Raw genomic sequence first — 14,992 nt, forward strand, 5'->3', positions numbered from 1 at the left:
TCAGTGTAGAAGCTGCTAGATCCTGGGTTATCCTGATTGTGTTTCCACAATATTCAAATTGTTTCTTCCTGGCTGCTTGTAATATTCTCTCCTTAATCTTGGAATTCCAGAACCTGGATATAATATTCCTAGGAGTTTTCTTTTTGGCATGTTTTTCAGGAGGTGATCGGTTGAGTCTTTCAACCTCTATTTTGCCCTTTGGTTCTAAAACATCAGGGCAGTTCTCTTTGAGAACTTCCTGGAGGATGATTTCTAGGTTCCTATTTTGATCATGGCTTTCAGGTAGTCCAATAATTTTTAAATAATCTCTCCTGGATCTATTTTCCAGGTCAGTGGTTTTTCCCACAAGATATTTCACATAGCCTTCTATTCTTTCATTTGTTTGGATCTGTTTAAGAGCATCTTGATTTCTCATAATGTCCTTAGGTTCCATTTGTTTCAATCTAATTCTGAAGCAATGATTCTCCTCAGTGAGCTTTTGAGGTTCTTTTTCCATCTGGCAAATTCGGCTTTTTAAGGCATTCTTCTCCTCATTGCCTTTCTGAGCCTCTTCTGCCATTTGAGTTAGTCTATTTTTTAAGGTGTAATTTTCCTCAGTCAGCCTGTTGACTCTCATTTCATAATTTTCTTGCATTGTTCTAATTTCTCTTCCCACTTTTTCCTCCACTTCTCTTATCTGCCTCTTCAGGTCCTCTATAGCCTATAACCAGCTTATATTTTCCTTTGAAGCTTTTGGTGCAGAATGTCTAACTTCACTGTCTTCCTCCTGTTCCATGATGTGCTCCTTTTTGTCCCCAAAATAGGAGTCTAATGTTGGAATCTTCTGTCCACTTTGTTTCCTTTGCCTGGTCATGTTGCCCCTCAGTCACTTGACCCCTGGGCTTTTTGCCACAGTAGGTTTCTGCCACCAGACAGGGGAGTTTTCGTCCTAAATGCTGGAGTTTCCCTGCTGCTGGAAGTATTATTTGAGTGCCCTCTCTGATGTCTCCACACGCTCTGGCAAGCTGGACATACACCCCAGGACCTCCGGCCTAGATTGCAATCCAGATCCAAGACGGTTAAAGTAAGAGTGATTACCCCTCAGACTGGTGCTTGGCCCCCCTACACTCTGCAGGCCAGGAGCTGAATCTGTCATGTGGCACTGGCTAGCTGTGCCAGTGTCTCAGTGACTTCTCGCCCGAGGGGAAAAAGCCAGGCACTCCCACTTACTGCATCCCAAAGTACAGACTGCACTGACCTTTCACTTTGTCCTTCACATCTGTGTGTTGATAAATCTGAAAATGGCCACAGCTGCTGCTGATTTGGAGTACCTCTGTCTAGTGGCTGGTCGAGCAGTAAGAGACTTTTAACCTTTGAAAATGCTGTATATCACTATAATTCTGGATGTATATATGTTCTCCTCTTAAGAAGGTCCTTTTAAAGTAATGTGGAACATATCTGTGATCTAGGGCACTTACCAATCTTACCTAAGATTGGTAAATCTCTTAAATTCATGAATTTGAAACTGTAGGGGACTAAGCCAGCTGGGGGTCCAGGTGCCTACAGAGGAATAGACTGTCCCAGGTCAGAAATAAAACAGGTTAAAAATAATTGGTCAGAAATAAAACATATTAAACTTCTCTGCCCACCAGATATGGTCTGGACACATAAGGAATTCTTACTCCTCCATACTGAGTGTGATATAGAGACCTAGTATAAAGCAAAAGAAAAAAAAGGGAAAAAATAAGTGTCCACCCATATATACAGCCCTACATATCAATTGTCTTCATTCAGTATTCTGAAGATGGGCTTGAGGTAACCATCACATTCTTTCTGGGCAGATCAGAAGATCAGGGCAGAGTCATGTGAGTCCACAGTGCCATATGATACTTGTTTATAATAGGGGTTGGACAACTTGGACCAAGCATTGAATCTGGCTTTCTGACTGTTTTCATAGGGACTTCAAAGTAAGAATGGTACTGAAAAATGTAAAAGAGTCTGGAATTGGCCAACCTCTGACCTAGAGTAAAGGGGAGAAACTAGGTGGTAGTCACTCAAGGGAAATCTTAGCATTTAAAAGCTTAATATATTTGCTAACATGGCAAAGGAAGAATGTTAAGAAATTGGTGTTGGAGACCAGAGGAGCTGGAAGAGTTTAGTCTGTGTAGAGATATTGAAAAGGGCTTGTAAGGAGGGTGGTTAAATTTTATATAAAAAAATTGTTATTACCTGCTAACCAGGAGGAAGGCATCTTACCAGATGGAAGAACGAAGCATAAACTAAAACCAACTCTTTCATTTCATGTCTTTATATTCTAGTGAACAATATGACATTTACATGGAATTTTGAACATGAACATGACATATCGTATCTGTATTTATGAAGATTACATTGTCAGCTGTATAGAGGATAGAGAAGAGAGATTGGAGTCTAAGAGAACAATTAGGAGGCTATTGCATTAGTCCAGATCAGTGGCTAACATGGTGACTGTTGAAGGATAGAGATGGAGATTAGACATTAAGATTGTGTAGAGTTAGAATTAGCAAGTTTTAGCAACTGATAGCACAGAAGTTCGGGGGAAATAAAAGAGATGGAGGGGTCAAAGATGACTCTGAGGTTGTGAACCTGACTACCTAGAAAGATAGTGGTATCCTCAACAGAAACTGAGAGCCCTGGAGAAGGGACCAGTTCTGCTGATGTATGAAGATCGAGGGTCACCATCATGAACTAGATCCTATGGGAACACAAATGGCTGAAAACTCAATGAGATAAACCAATGGCTGTATTGTCTGCACAGATGCAGATAAAAGAACAAAGGAGACACTTGTTCAGTGTCGATATTTTCCTCATATTGTGTGGTGATAGATACAGATGTAATTAAGTTAGATAATGTATGAGACACATTTTAGAAATTTGAAGCACTATGGAGATGTCATTGATGATGACAATTGAGGTATGAATGAGGCAGTGGATGTTGTTGCTGCTGCTACCGATCCATGACATACAGCATATAGGCATACACACACACACACACACACACACACACACACTTTTTTTTTCAAGGAATCCATTTTGTACCAATATGACCATAACTGGGCTGAGATGAATCTCTTTTTAGTGGTTTACTTCTTTCTTACATGTATCTTCTTTACTCTCCTACAAACATTCAGATAATTTATATGCCTAGCAAGTATAGGGATAGCTTTCCATTTAGTAAAAGGAAGCATCTCCCCACCCCACACCCCCAGGTTTTCAGAATTCCTGAAATTTTGATTCCAGGATTATGGTAGATTGAATCCTCTTGTGGATTGATGGGTTTTTCTTTGAGCAAATCCCAATTATTATGCAAGGGCTAGGTTGGCTCTTTATCTTCAGGTGAATCCATCACCTTTTGAAAGTCTTTGCAAGCAGAGACAGAGTTTAAAATAAGTTCCTCATTGACCTTTTTCAGGGAGACTCTTTCCCACCTCTGTTCCCCAAAATCTTTTCAAGGGAAACCTTTGAAAGTTGGTCTTTTTCTCTCTTTTTATAGCTCCCCAGTAACTGCAATGTTTCTTACATAGTAGTTGTACTCATGGGTTAGCTTTTCAATACTATTAATTCTCTTCTCTTCGGTCAAACTAGTCAAAGTCTAGCATTTTTTTTTTCAGAATGGAACTGAAATTTCCCCCATCTGTACATGAAGGATCAAAGTACGTTGCATATAAGAATTAAGTGTGGGGTTCAAGTTATGCCCACATTTAACACAAAAGCTTACAATTAGACTCAATGTAACTATTTCTTTCCTCACTACTTGATCAAAAAGGTCTGAGATGAAATTGTATCATTCCGTTCAAGTTGCTTGTTCTATCTTTAAAAGTTATGTTTTTCCATAAATTTAAAGTCAACTCATTTCGAGATTCTTAGGTGAAAGTTGGTACATAGGAGAGCTGTAACATGTGCTATATTGCATGAGCATTTGTACATTTATTTTCATAAAGTTATACTTCATACATTCATTTCAGTGATGCTACATGTTTTCATCACCATCATCTTCCCCAAATGCAGAAGGGGTTTGGGTCTGTCATCATAGCTGATAATATAAAGGCTACTCACAAAAGACTGAGATGTTTAATGACCATTGCATATTCATCACTGAATATAGGTTTTCTGGAGCAGACACTTAGATGGGGGCACTTTCTGTGCCATTACAAGCTCAAATTAGGAACAACAAGCACACTTTAGTGCGAGGGGAGCTGCTAACAACTTTAAAAGAGGGTGACAATGGGCCACAAAGGGAAGCTTATCCAAGTACTTGCAGTTCAGTCCGGCCGCCTTTAGAGGCTCATGTTCCTGACTGGGGGTGGGGGGCAGGTACCACAATCTTTTGACCACTCTTTGGAGGCTCATTTTACTTTTGGTCATGCCATTCTCCTTTCCCTCAGTCTGTGTAGTGATGCAGAAGGAATGGAGATCTCTAAGCAGGACCCTGGAAAATCCAGGCTGAGCCAAGCAAACAAAGCTGTGCCATATTCATTGTTTGTTTACCAGATGGAAAAACAAAACAAGAGGTAGAATTAAATGACCTGGAGACTGAACTATGGAAAACTTTTCCCACATGCACATAGATAGAAAACTTAGTTGACAGCAGTATGGTGTAGTTCTGAATACTGTAATCATAAAGTGTTGGCTTTGGTGTCAGAGAATTTGGATTCAAATTCAAGCTCTGCCATGTAGTACCTGAGTGACTTTGACCAAGTCATTTCTCTCCAGAGAGCAATTCTTCTTTCAGTAAAATGGAGAAATAAGATGAGAGGATATTTAAGCTCCTTTGCATTTCTAATATCCTACCATTCTACTTAACTTCAAACTTGTAGTCAGTTTGGCTCTCAGTTTGGCTCAGTTCTTACAATTAGAGTCTCAAAGACCCAGGTTTTTTTTTTTAAAGAGGCTGCTTGTATAATCTTCACGTTGTGACACTTATATCCTTTGTTCCCTCTTTGTATATTTTCTGTGTGATTTATTTTGTACAATTTTGTATAATGAATATGCCCTATCTTCATCTAGCAAAGCTAAGGCTCATCAAAGCAAGAACCAGTCTCACTTATCTCTGCATAGTGTTAGAAGGGGCTTTGTCTTCAGAGAAACTGGGTGGCTAGCAGATAAAGAGGTGACTTCAGGGTCTTGAAGAATTGAGTTCATGTTATGCCCTTGATCCATCCTGGTTGTGTGACCTTAAGCTAGTCATTTAACATCTACATGTGTAGTCAATTTTCTGAGACCAAAAGTTACAGAGTTGATCTCCACTGGGCAAAGTAACAGCAAATGTAGCCACACTGGGAAAGCATTCACCTGAAATCTGACTCTAATCTTTGCCTGGAAACACAGATACTTGGTCAAGTTTTGCTGAATTGAAATGCATTAAAATGAAGGTTATTACTTACTATTAAGCATCCAGGAAAGCAGGGATGTCTTACTGAATGCCTATATTAGAGACATATACTTTCTATTCTATGTCTTTCTTTCAATTATGCCCAATACAGGCATTTATTAAGTACTTACAATATTCTAAGGCTGGAGGTGAGGAATGTGTGGCCTCAAGGACACATGTGGCCCTCTAGGTCCTCAAGTATGACTCTGTGATTTAATGCAAAGTTGACAGAACAAATTCCCTTAATAAAAGGATTTGTTCCATTAAACTTGCATTCAGTCAAAAGGCTGCACCCAAGGACCTAGCCTCAAGGCTGCAAGTTCCTTGCCCTGTTATGCAATGTCAAAATAAAAATAAAAATGAAGGTTCCTACCCTCAAGGAACCTAGAGATACTATGTTCATACATAATGAACATCTGGATCTGCCTTCCTGTCTGTCTGCTGCCTGTGTGATCTAGCTGTCACTCTCTTAGACCTATGATTTGATTGTTATAGGGAACCCTTGTTGAAAAATTGTTTCTCCAGATCTCAGATAGTGCAGGCTCCCTTACTTAGTCATTGGGAGCTGTCCAGAGAATGAGAGGCTTAGTGACTTTATCACACAAATCGGTAAGATGAGGCTTGATATCAGGGGCTTCCTGACTAAAAGACCAGTTGCCTACCTATTCTACCATACTACCTCTCTGAAGGGAAAGTTACCTGAAACACTGCCCAAGACCATACAAGGGAATTTTTAAAAGAAGTCACGAAAAACTGGGGGAAGGCTAAAGATGGGGAAAGGAAAGAAGCCTCTTTTTATAGAGGGGGAATTTGTCCTCTGCTGACAGTCTGTTCTGCAGTTGTTGTTGTTGTTGCTTTTTATTACTAGCTCCATCTCTTATATCTCTTGGTTTTAATTCTTTCCAGAAGAATGGCAAGTTGTATTTTATCTCCATACTTGCAGGGGATGGGTTCTTCCTTATTATTTCTCCACTAGAATCTCCTTTCCCAAAAAAAAGAGCAAAGTCAACTATTACATTCATTCAACATCAAACCTTTGAATTTGTACATTTCCCCCCTCTGCTTTGAATGATATAATAATAATTATTATATCATTTATATAGTAAATTAAACTTTTCAAAGCATTATATATGCTTATATAACTTCCTGAAATCCTCATCCTAAATCTGTGGGAATATGCTCATTTCACAAATGAGAAATTTCTAGATGAGAGATTCTAAGTGACTTACCTGGGGTCATATAAGTCATGTCTGAGGCAAGCAAGATTCAGGTCTTTTTTTTCACTTCTAGACCAGCATTGTAACCCAATGGCAGTGAGCTACCTACCATGGACCATTCTACAGAATCCAGATCTTGATATCATTTAGCCATTACGTTTGTCTGAAAAGATCTGAAGTGTCCATTTGTATCTCTTCCTAACATAGACATTTCTGTGAACATTTGTTACTAGTAAGCAACAAGCAGACAGAGTCATTCAAATCCTCTTTACTTTTCTTAAGGTTAATCTTTCATTTTTGGGCAATACAATAGTCCCTATGCTCAGTAATAATTGAAAAGTCATATAAATACCACACAGATTTGTTTCAAAAGTACCATATTTTGTAGCAAGCACATACCTATGAAGAATCAACAATATGTTTTTCTTTCCCAGATTTTATCTTGTTTTGGGATCTTGGTTCAACTATTCTATGTTTATTTAAAGATTGAACCATAAATCTTAAAAAACGACGATTTACCCTTTAGCCTAACAATATTATTTGGAAACTGAGAGACTCTGATTTTAATTTTACTTTTGCCATTGACTCTATGACCTGAGGGAAGTCAATTGATTTTCCAATGTTTGGTGTCCCATTATAAAAAAATGAGGATAATAACTGTCTTGTCAATAATGTCAGAAAGGTTGGAAATTAGACAACATAATCATACTCTTTTAAGTTTTGATCTAGGGCCTTTGTCCTAAGTAACTCAAATTGCTTTCACCTGTCATAGATTCTTCCATGTCCTCACATCAATCTTAAGCAAGAGGAGGAGGTTTAAATTTGTACAAGATCCCATTTTTCTGAACAAGATGACATGAAAATCTAATTCATTCCAACTAGCAATCATACAGTGTCTCAAGTGTTGTGGTAGATATAGGAATAAACGAACAGAATATATGACATTCCTTTCCCTTCAGAAATTTATTATTGATGAGAGATATGACAAGGACACTCATTAGTATAAAGCATTGTAAGGAGTAATGGGGACCAGATATAAGCAAGGGACTTAGCCAAAGTATTCTAGGAAATATTTAGGGGAAAATGTTGATTTCTGCTTTCATGGTCAAATATTTTGAAAAAAAAAATAACATTCCCCCACCAATTTGCTTAGTTTGATTAACTTATTGGGAAGCTGACTTTAACTTAATGCTTCATTTATAAATACAATTTTAGGTGATCTCCACTGATGCTATTTGGAGTAGGGGCATTGAAACTTTTTAATAAAACTAATATCTGACATTTATACAGTATTTTCAATTTCCCAAAATGCTATTTTTTGCATATTTTATTACACACACACACACATATATATAATCTCATTTATTCTCAAAACAATCCTTGGAATTTAAGTCTTTCAGTTAAATTGTCTTCTTTTGACTAATTTAAAAACTGAAGCAGGAAGCTTGTCCGTGATCTTGCCCATTGACAGAGTGCCTGAAGCAGGAAGTTACCACTCACTGTCCTGAGTGCAAGTTCTTGACACTAGCAGACCGCACTAACAGCGAAAGTTTCTAGAGAACAAAAGATGAATGTTACGATAAGTTCCATTTCCAGAAACCATGTCTCTATTTCTGGATGTCACAAAGATAAAACTTAGAATGAGCTGTGACTTGTGATAAATGTGAAACCCAAGAAAAGCATTTGTTTTTCTTAGTTGGTTTGAGGGCAAGCTGAAGATTAAGGAAGGGAAACAACTGATGTTCAGTGGGAATAAGGCAGTAACAACAGATGCCAGCAAAGTCAAAATCACTCAACTCCTATTTTGCTTCTACACTCACTGCCCACGGGCATGAGCTTCACACTATGCAGGACAGAAGGGGAGGTTTACCTTCCTGGCTAACCAAGTTACATGAGGGTATGGTAGGAGAGCATAATGCTGTCCTGAGTGAGCTTGTCACAGTCTCATCAACTACATTCCCATTGTACTGAGGAAACTTGTATGTGATCAGGGAACTCCAGTTAATCGTGTTGGAAGGGACCTCAGAGGTCATGTAGTCTCAAACACCCCCTTTAATCTTTTAGAGCAGAAAATTATTGTCCCCCAATTAGGAAGCATTTGAACCCAGACCATCACTCTATGAATTTCTACATTATCACCATTGGAAAAAGTGGGATAACTTACCAAAGGTCACCATCTCAGCAAAAGTCAGAATTTGAGGAGCAGGTCTCATGACCCCAGATCCAGTACTCTTCGTATTTTAATTTGTGGTGCCAATTTAGGATATTAAAGAAATTATGGGGAATGACATTAGGACCACACCGGGAGTCAGAGAGTCTCATCTTCCTTAGTGTAAATCTGGCCTCAGACACATACTAGTTATGTGATCCTAGGCAAGTCCTTCAACACTAGCTGCCTCAGTTTTCTGATCTGTGAAATGTTTTGGAGAAGAAAATGACAAACCACCTAAGTATGTTCAGCAAGAAAATCTCAAACAGGATCATGAAGAGTTGAACATGACTGAAATGAGTCACCAACAACATAAAGGGTCACTTCCCAACAGTTAGAGTTGTCCCAATGGGCTTCCTCCACAGGTACTGAACTACATGGTCCTGGAGAACGTCAGGCCACACTTCAGGGAATGGTAGAGAAACATTCTGCCTTTCAGGGGGAAGGGATTCATGCACCCCTACTGTGAGCCAGGCATCACGCTAAGTGCTTTATAAGTGTTATTTCATTTAATACAATCCTAGGAGGGAGGTGCTGTTATGATCTACATTTTACAGGTAAGGAAATAGAGATCAAACTTAAATGATTACGCAGGTCATACAGCAAGGGAATGTTCAAGGTATGACTTGAACTCAAATCTTCCTGAGTCCAGGCCTAGCTCCATCCACTGTGCTCTCTAGTTGTGCAGACTCAGCTAACCTCTGAAGACCTCACAAACACTGAGACTATGACTCCTTCCAGCATCTTGTGCCTGACTCATCTTCCTCAGCTTCATGATGAAGTTAACAATGGGATAAATAATCCAGATGGATAAATAATTAAGAGTAGACAACCACTCTGAAAGGCTCCAGCTCCTGTAGTTCTTAAATAAAACAGCTTATCTGATGGCATACAAGAAGCAAAACATCCTGTTAAGATAGATTTTTGAGTTGGAGAAAATACTCCTCTTTTCAGTGGAAGTGAAGGGTATTGGTTGTCAGTAGTGCTATGGGCATATCTATCGATCTGTTTTACATACCGAACTGGCTTTGGACTTGTCAAAATGCAGAAGAGAGTTTCAACATCTGTCCAAATAGCAGATTTTATCTGATTCTCTCTATCTTAAACATTGAGATATGTTCCATTAGTTACCTGGTAATTCGAGGTCAAAATTGCCACACAGAAATGGAAAAACAAAAACAAAAACAAAGTCGGCTCATATGAAGGATGAAAAAGCAAATACTGTTTAAAGTGAATTTGTTTCCATAAGACAACAATAAGGCCATTTGGGGGTTAGAGGAAAAATTATCAGACTTTGAGGCAGCTGGCCAAAAGGAGAGCAGTCTCAACACTTCTCAGTATCCGGAGAGTAGTAGCCAGATTTCTGTGAGAAAGTGTTTCTTTCTGCCTCCACTTGACCCAGAGTTGCTATTTTGGAGGGGGGAGAGATGATGCTTGGGATGTTCATTCCATTAGTTCTTTTCCAGACCTTCAGGTCATTCCTTCCAAGTATCCTTTGCTGATGCTAACATCTCTAGCTGTAGGCTAGGGCTTTTCTGCTCATTCGGACGGCTGTGAGTCAGAAGAGAGGGCTTTGCTTTATCAAAGACAGAGGGACCTCAGTAAGTCACTTGGTTCTTGTCTTGCTATAAACTCAGGGATGAATTCTATTGGCCAAGTAAAATAACTTTCTTTGCTGAATTTGGACAACTCTTTAATCGATAATATCCATATGGTGCTAGCAGTTGGTTTTAAGCCCCCACTCATATGCACTGAAATGCATTGTGTCTCATGTTTGGCAAAATATATTTTAACCAAAAACAAAAAAAAAAACTATTGTCAGAACACTGTGGACCATTCCACTCATTCTCATTCAACCAAGTCAAGCTGGCGCAGAAGTGTAGTCAGTGAGATCTGGGGTTTCTCCTCCTTGTTTACCATGCAATGCGCTTAATCTGCCCTGTAAGATACCCATTCTTAACATGATCCTTTTCTAAGCAGCTGTCAAACTAATTCTGAAATTCTCTTACCCCAACTGGCAGCCTAAGACTCATCTGGTTAAAATTGCCTAGACAGCCGGTATCTACACAGCTACTAGCCTAAGCAGCCTCACATGGAAAGTTCTCCTTGCTTTCCTTCTATGCAAATCCACCCTTTTCCCCAGGCAGACTCTTGCCCCTGCATGGTAATTGATGGTCTCCATTAGAATGACAGATCTTTGAGGGTAGGGCTTTTATTTACTTATGTCCAGATGCCATCTCATTCCCCTCCTGGAAGCTGTTATCTGTTGTTGTTTGGTCATTTAAAGTCAATCATTTAAAGTCATGCCTGACTCTCTGTGACCCCATTTGAGGTTTTCTGGTGCTGGAGTAGTTGCCATTTCCTTCTATAGCTCATTTTATGAATGAGGAAACTGAGGCAAACAGACTAAGTGACTTGCCCAGGGTCACACATCTAGAATCTAGCACATTGCATTGTATAGAATAAGTGCTTAATAAATCCTTATTGAATGGTAGTTATTGAATTCAGTTTTGCATTCCAATCATCCTTTTGATATGTTCTCATGGACCCTATTTAGAGTCTACTTGTGTGTATGTATGTATGTATGTTGTATGTACATATGTATGCATATATGTATGTATTTTTAGAATCTAAGAGTTGGGTGGACTTCTTGAGGCAGATAAGTGGTGAAGTGGATGGAGGGTTAGTTTCAGAAGTAAATGTACATTAGTTCAAATCCTGACTCCTATACTTACTAACTGTGTGATGCTGGACAAGTCAATTAATCTCTCTACGCCTCAGTTATCTTCTCTGGAAACTGAGGGAGAAAACCATGATTGTCTCCAAGACACTTTTTAGATCTAAATCTATAATCTAATAAACTTTTTACCCCAACCTGTAGCTCAAGGAGAGTATTGGCTTCAATGTATATAGCCAGCATCCACTTGAAGATCTCTAGAATGGAGGAACTCATAATTTCCTGAGGCACCCCATTCCACTTTTGTACTGCTGTAATGTCAGGAAGTTGTGCCATATTATAACGAGCTGATATTTTCTCATGCTTGCAGATAGCTCTTCTACATGCTTCCTTTTCCCCAGAGATTCTCAGAGCTACTAAACATTCTTCCATTTAATTGATCCTCACATGACATGGTCAGGCTCCTAAATGTGTTGAGGCTTGTTAAAGTCCTTCATATGCGGTACCTAGAGCTGAACACACCACTTGCCCATGTGCTCTGTTTGGCAGAACACTCCTCCAGACAGTTTAGCAAAAGAATTTGGATTCTCTCTTGCTAATGGCCCTCAGCAGCATGGCTCTGCTTGATAAAGAGGAAGGAGAATAGATATGTGATCTTTCAGTATCTATTGTTTGCATTTACTGGGCAAGTGCCCCTCATGTGACATGGGACTCATAGAGGATCATATACTTGTTCTAAAAGAAACAAGAGTGTATACTCAGGAAGCCAGAGAAAAAGTCTTAGGGACTTCAGAATGACTGTGTGTCAGCGGAGGGGGGAAAGCAGATGAGTTCTCCCAGGCTCTGCCCCAATATCAGAATTAGAAGGGACCTCAGACTTCATAATTCACTGTCATGATCCAGTATCTGATTGAAACCCAGCCTTGTCCATTGATCCCTAGTTCTTATTAGAAGGATTCACTTTTCTCTCTTTCAACCCCAGGAATCAATCCTAGATTGAATTCTTTACAATTTTTACCCACTCTTCCTGGTTCTACTCTCTGAGGTCAAAAGAAAAGGGTGGAATCTATTTCATTTTCATGTAACAGCCCTTCAAATATATAAATATATAAATTTATGTGTGCGTGTGTACGCACATATACACCTATATACACACATATAGGTATACATATGCATGCATGTATGTATATTAAGTCTCTCCTCCTCAACCCAGCATTTTCCCATTCTCTCCTCTCTCCAAGCTGAACATCCACATGTCTTCGAACTGGTCCTCACGGTTTTTATGACTCTTCTCTGGGTACCTGGTCTCCTCAACATCCTCCCTATATTACAGTATCTAGAGCAACACGTAATACTTAGGATGCAGTCTGACCCGCAGAGAAAACAGAGAGAACGCCCTCTCATGTTGTTCTCCTGTAAGTGGGCTAATTTCTTGTAGTTTATTTTCTGGGAAGTGTCAAGCTTTGTTACAAACGACCTTGGGCGGCACTGATAGTTTAAACCCAGCATAGATACACTGGATCTTGGCTTTACATAGAGCCAGAAGGCAGTCGGGAGGTGATCCAATCCAATCTACCTCTTTGAAGGCGAGAGAAGCAGACGCTTCGATGAGGAAGTGACTTGCCCAGGATCATGTGTCTAGTGGGTATCTCCAGAGGGATTGGAACCGCCATCTTCCTGGCCCGTCCGCGTGCCTTTCCTTACACCAGGCTCACCTTAGATGGCACCTCTTGGTCAAGGAACTCTTCTGTAGTCTCTGGGAAGCATCAGCGATTGGAATGACTCTTCTGGAAGCTCTGACTTGCTGCCTTCACTTAGCTGTTTTGGGGACTAAAGGTGGTGAGCCCAGCAGGTGGTCTCAAGGCCACTGAGCTTGCCCTTCCTGGATACCCAAATGCAAAAAAAAAAAATCGTTAACTAAGCCGAACTTACCCCGGGATCTTACTGTGTTTTTCTCTCTCTTCCTTTTGCTCCTACATCTAATCAACCTTTTGCACACAGTAGGTGTGCATCCTGCAGTTGGGCATGCTGTTCGTGCTGCTCCCCCCCCCCCCCCCACACACACAGCGCACACACCCTTTCCGTGGCTGCCCGGGGGCCCTTTTCTCCTCCGCAGGTCTCGGGCAGGGGATGTTTTCTCTCCAATTCGGTAAAGGAGGGGACAGAGCACACGCGAACTGCAGTTCCCTAGCTCTGCCTCTGAGAATTTCTCATCCAAACCTCAATCACGTAGGATTGCGTAGAGAGAAGAGGAGAGACAGAAGACACAGAAAGAGAAGGGGGAGGGAGGGCGAGAAGGAGGGAAACACAGGCAGCCGCTGGGGCTGGGGGAGGGGGGGAGGAAGACCAATGCCATCAGCCGGAGCCCAGGAAGAAAATGGGCCCAGCAGCCCACGCTCGCTCGCTGCCCCGCCGCTCCTGACAGCCGGATTTTAACGCCCTCCCCCCAGCCCCCCTTTTCTTTTTCCCAGGCTGCAAGGAAGAAGTTCGGAAGGCTTTCCCTTTCTCCACCCCCACCCTCCACCTTCTCTCCCCAGTCATTTGCCCCAGCCAGCCTTCTCTGCCTGGAGTTTCCTCTTCCAGACCAGAGCGAGCCCCAACCAGAGTGAACAGAAGCCTGGAAACCCAGTGAGAGTCGGAGCCGGAGACCGAACCCGAGCCAGAACCAGATTTGCCGCGGGCACCCAGGCGTCTGTGGGGCTGACGGGCCAGCCCCTTCTGGGCTCTGACTAAGCGCTCGCGACTTAGCCCCTGGCAAGCTGGGCTGAGCCCTGAACTTGACCTCCCGCGCCCACCCGGGGGCGCCGATGGATCCCCCGGAGCTTCCTCTCCGTCCGACGCGGGAATGCCCTTTGCGCTGAGCCGCGCCAGCACCCAGCAGCTGCGGGGCGGGCTTGGGGCGGTGTCGGCTGCGGGCGCTTGCGGACGGCAGGGCACGTTAGCTCCTGGGCAGCCCGTGCCCCTTGGGGAGCAAGCTCTTGGCAGTCTCCGGGGGCTCGGCTCTCCCCTGGGCTGACGCGAAGGGCCCGGTGGGCCGGACGATGATGTGGCTCTGTGCGCACCGGGAGCTACCGCGCCTGGCAGCCGCCGTCTCAGGCCAGCAGTCGCCGAAGGGCAGGATGTGTGCCCTCAGCGTGCCAGTGCCCGTCGCGTCCTCTCCAGCCGCCCCCTCCTCCTTTTCTTCGGTCTGCTTCTGCTGCTCCGGACGCGTGTTGCCTTCCTCCCAGGGCTGGGATGGGGGCTGCAGAACTGTCTGAGCGTCCGCGGTCGCCTGCGTCTGGGATCTAATCGATCGGTCTCCCAGTTGGGCCGATTATTCTCTGTGTGCATTGCAAGCCGGGACGCAGCTCTGAATCCCAGGCTAAAGGAGGTGGGCAGGCAGGCACGGAGCAGGGCCCTCGGGGCTATGCCTTGAAACCTTGGTCGCTCCAGAGCCAGGGCCCTCCTCCTTCTGGGCCAGCCCATGGCAGGGAAGCCCCGCTAAAGCGGGCCAGGGAGGG

At 42.2% G+C, this 14,992-nt stretch overlaps 1 long non-coding RNA gene across 1 annotated transcript; it reads right to left on the reverse strand.

Annotated features, from left to right (window-relative positions):
* Positions 1-7,953: 7,953 nt before the first annotated feature.
* LOC138157647 (uncharacterized) lies at positions 7,954-14,268 on the reverse strand. Its single transcript, XR_011167424.1, has 3 exons — positions 13,569-14,268; positions 13,208-13,374; positions 7,954-8,159 (listed from the first exon to the last, which is right to left on the reverse strand). It is a non-coding gene; the product is annotated as an uncharacterized lncRNA (long non-coding RNA).
* Between the last annotated feature and the right edge of the window lie 724 nt (positions 14,269-14,992).

Source organism: Petaurus breviceps, unplaced genomic scaffold (assembly GCF_028583685.1).
Source record: "Petaurus breviceps papuanus isolate PSGF00001 unplaced genomic scaffold, PetGlider_PUasm1.0 173, whole genome shotgun sequence".
NCBI lineage: Eukaryota > Metazoa > Chordata > Mammalia > Diprotodontia > Petauridae > Petaurus > Petaurus breviceps.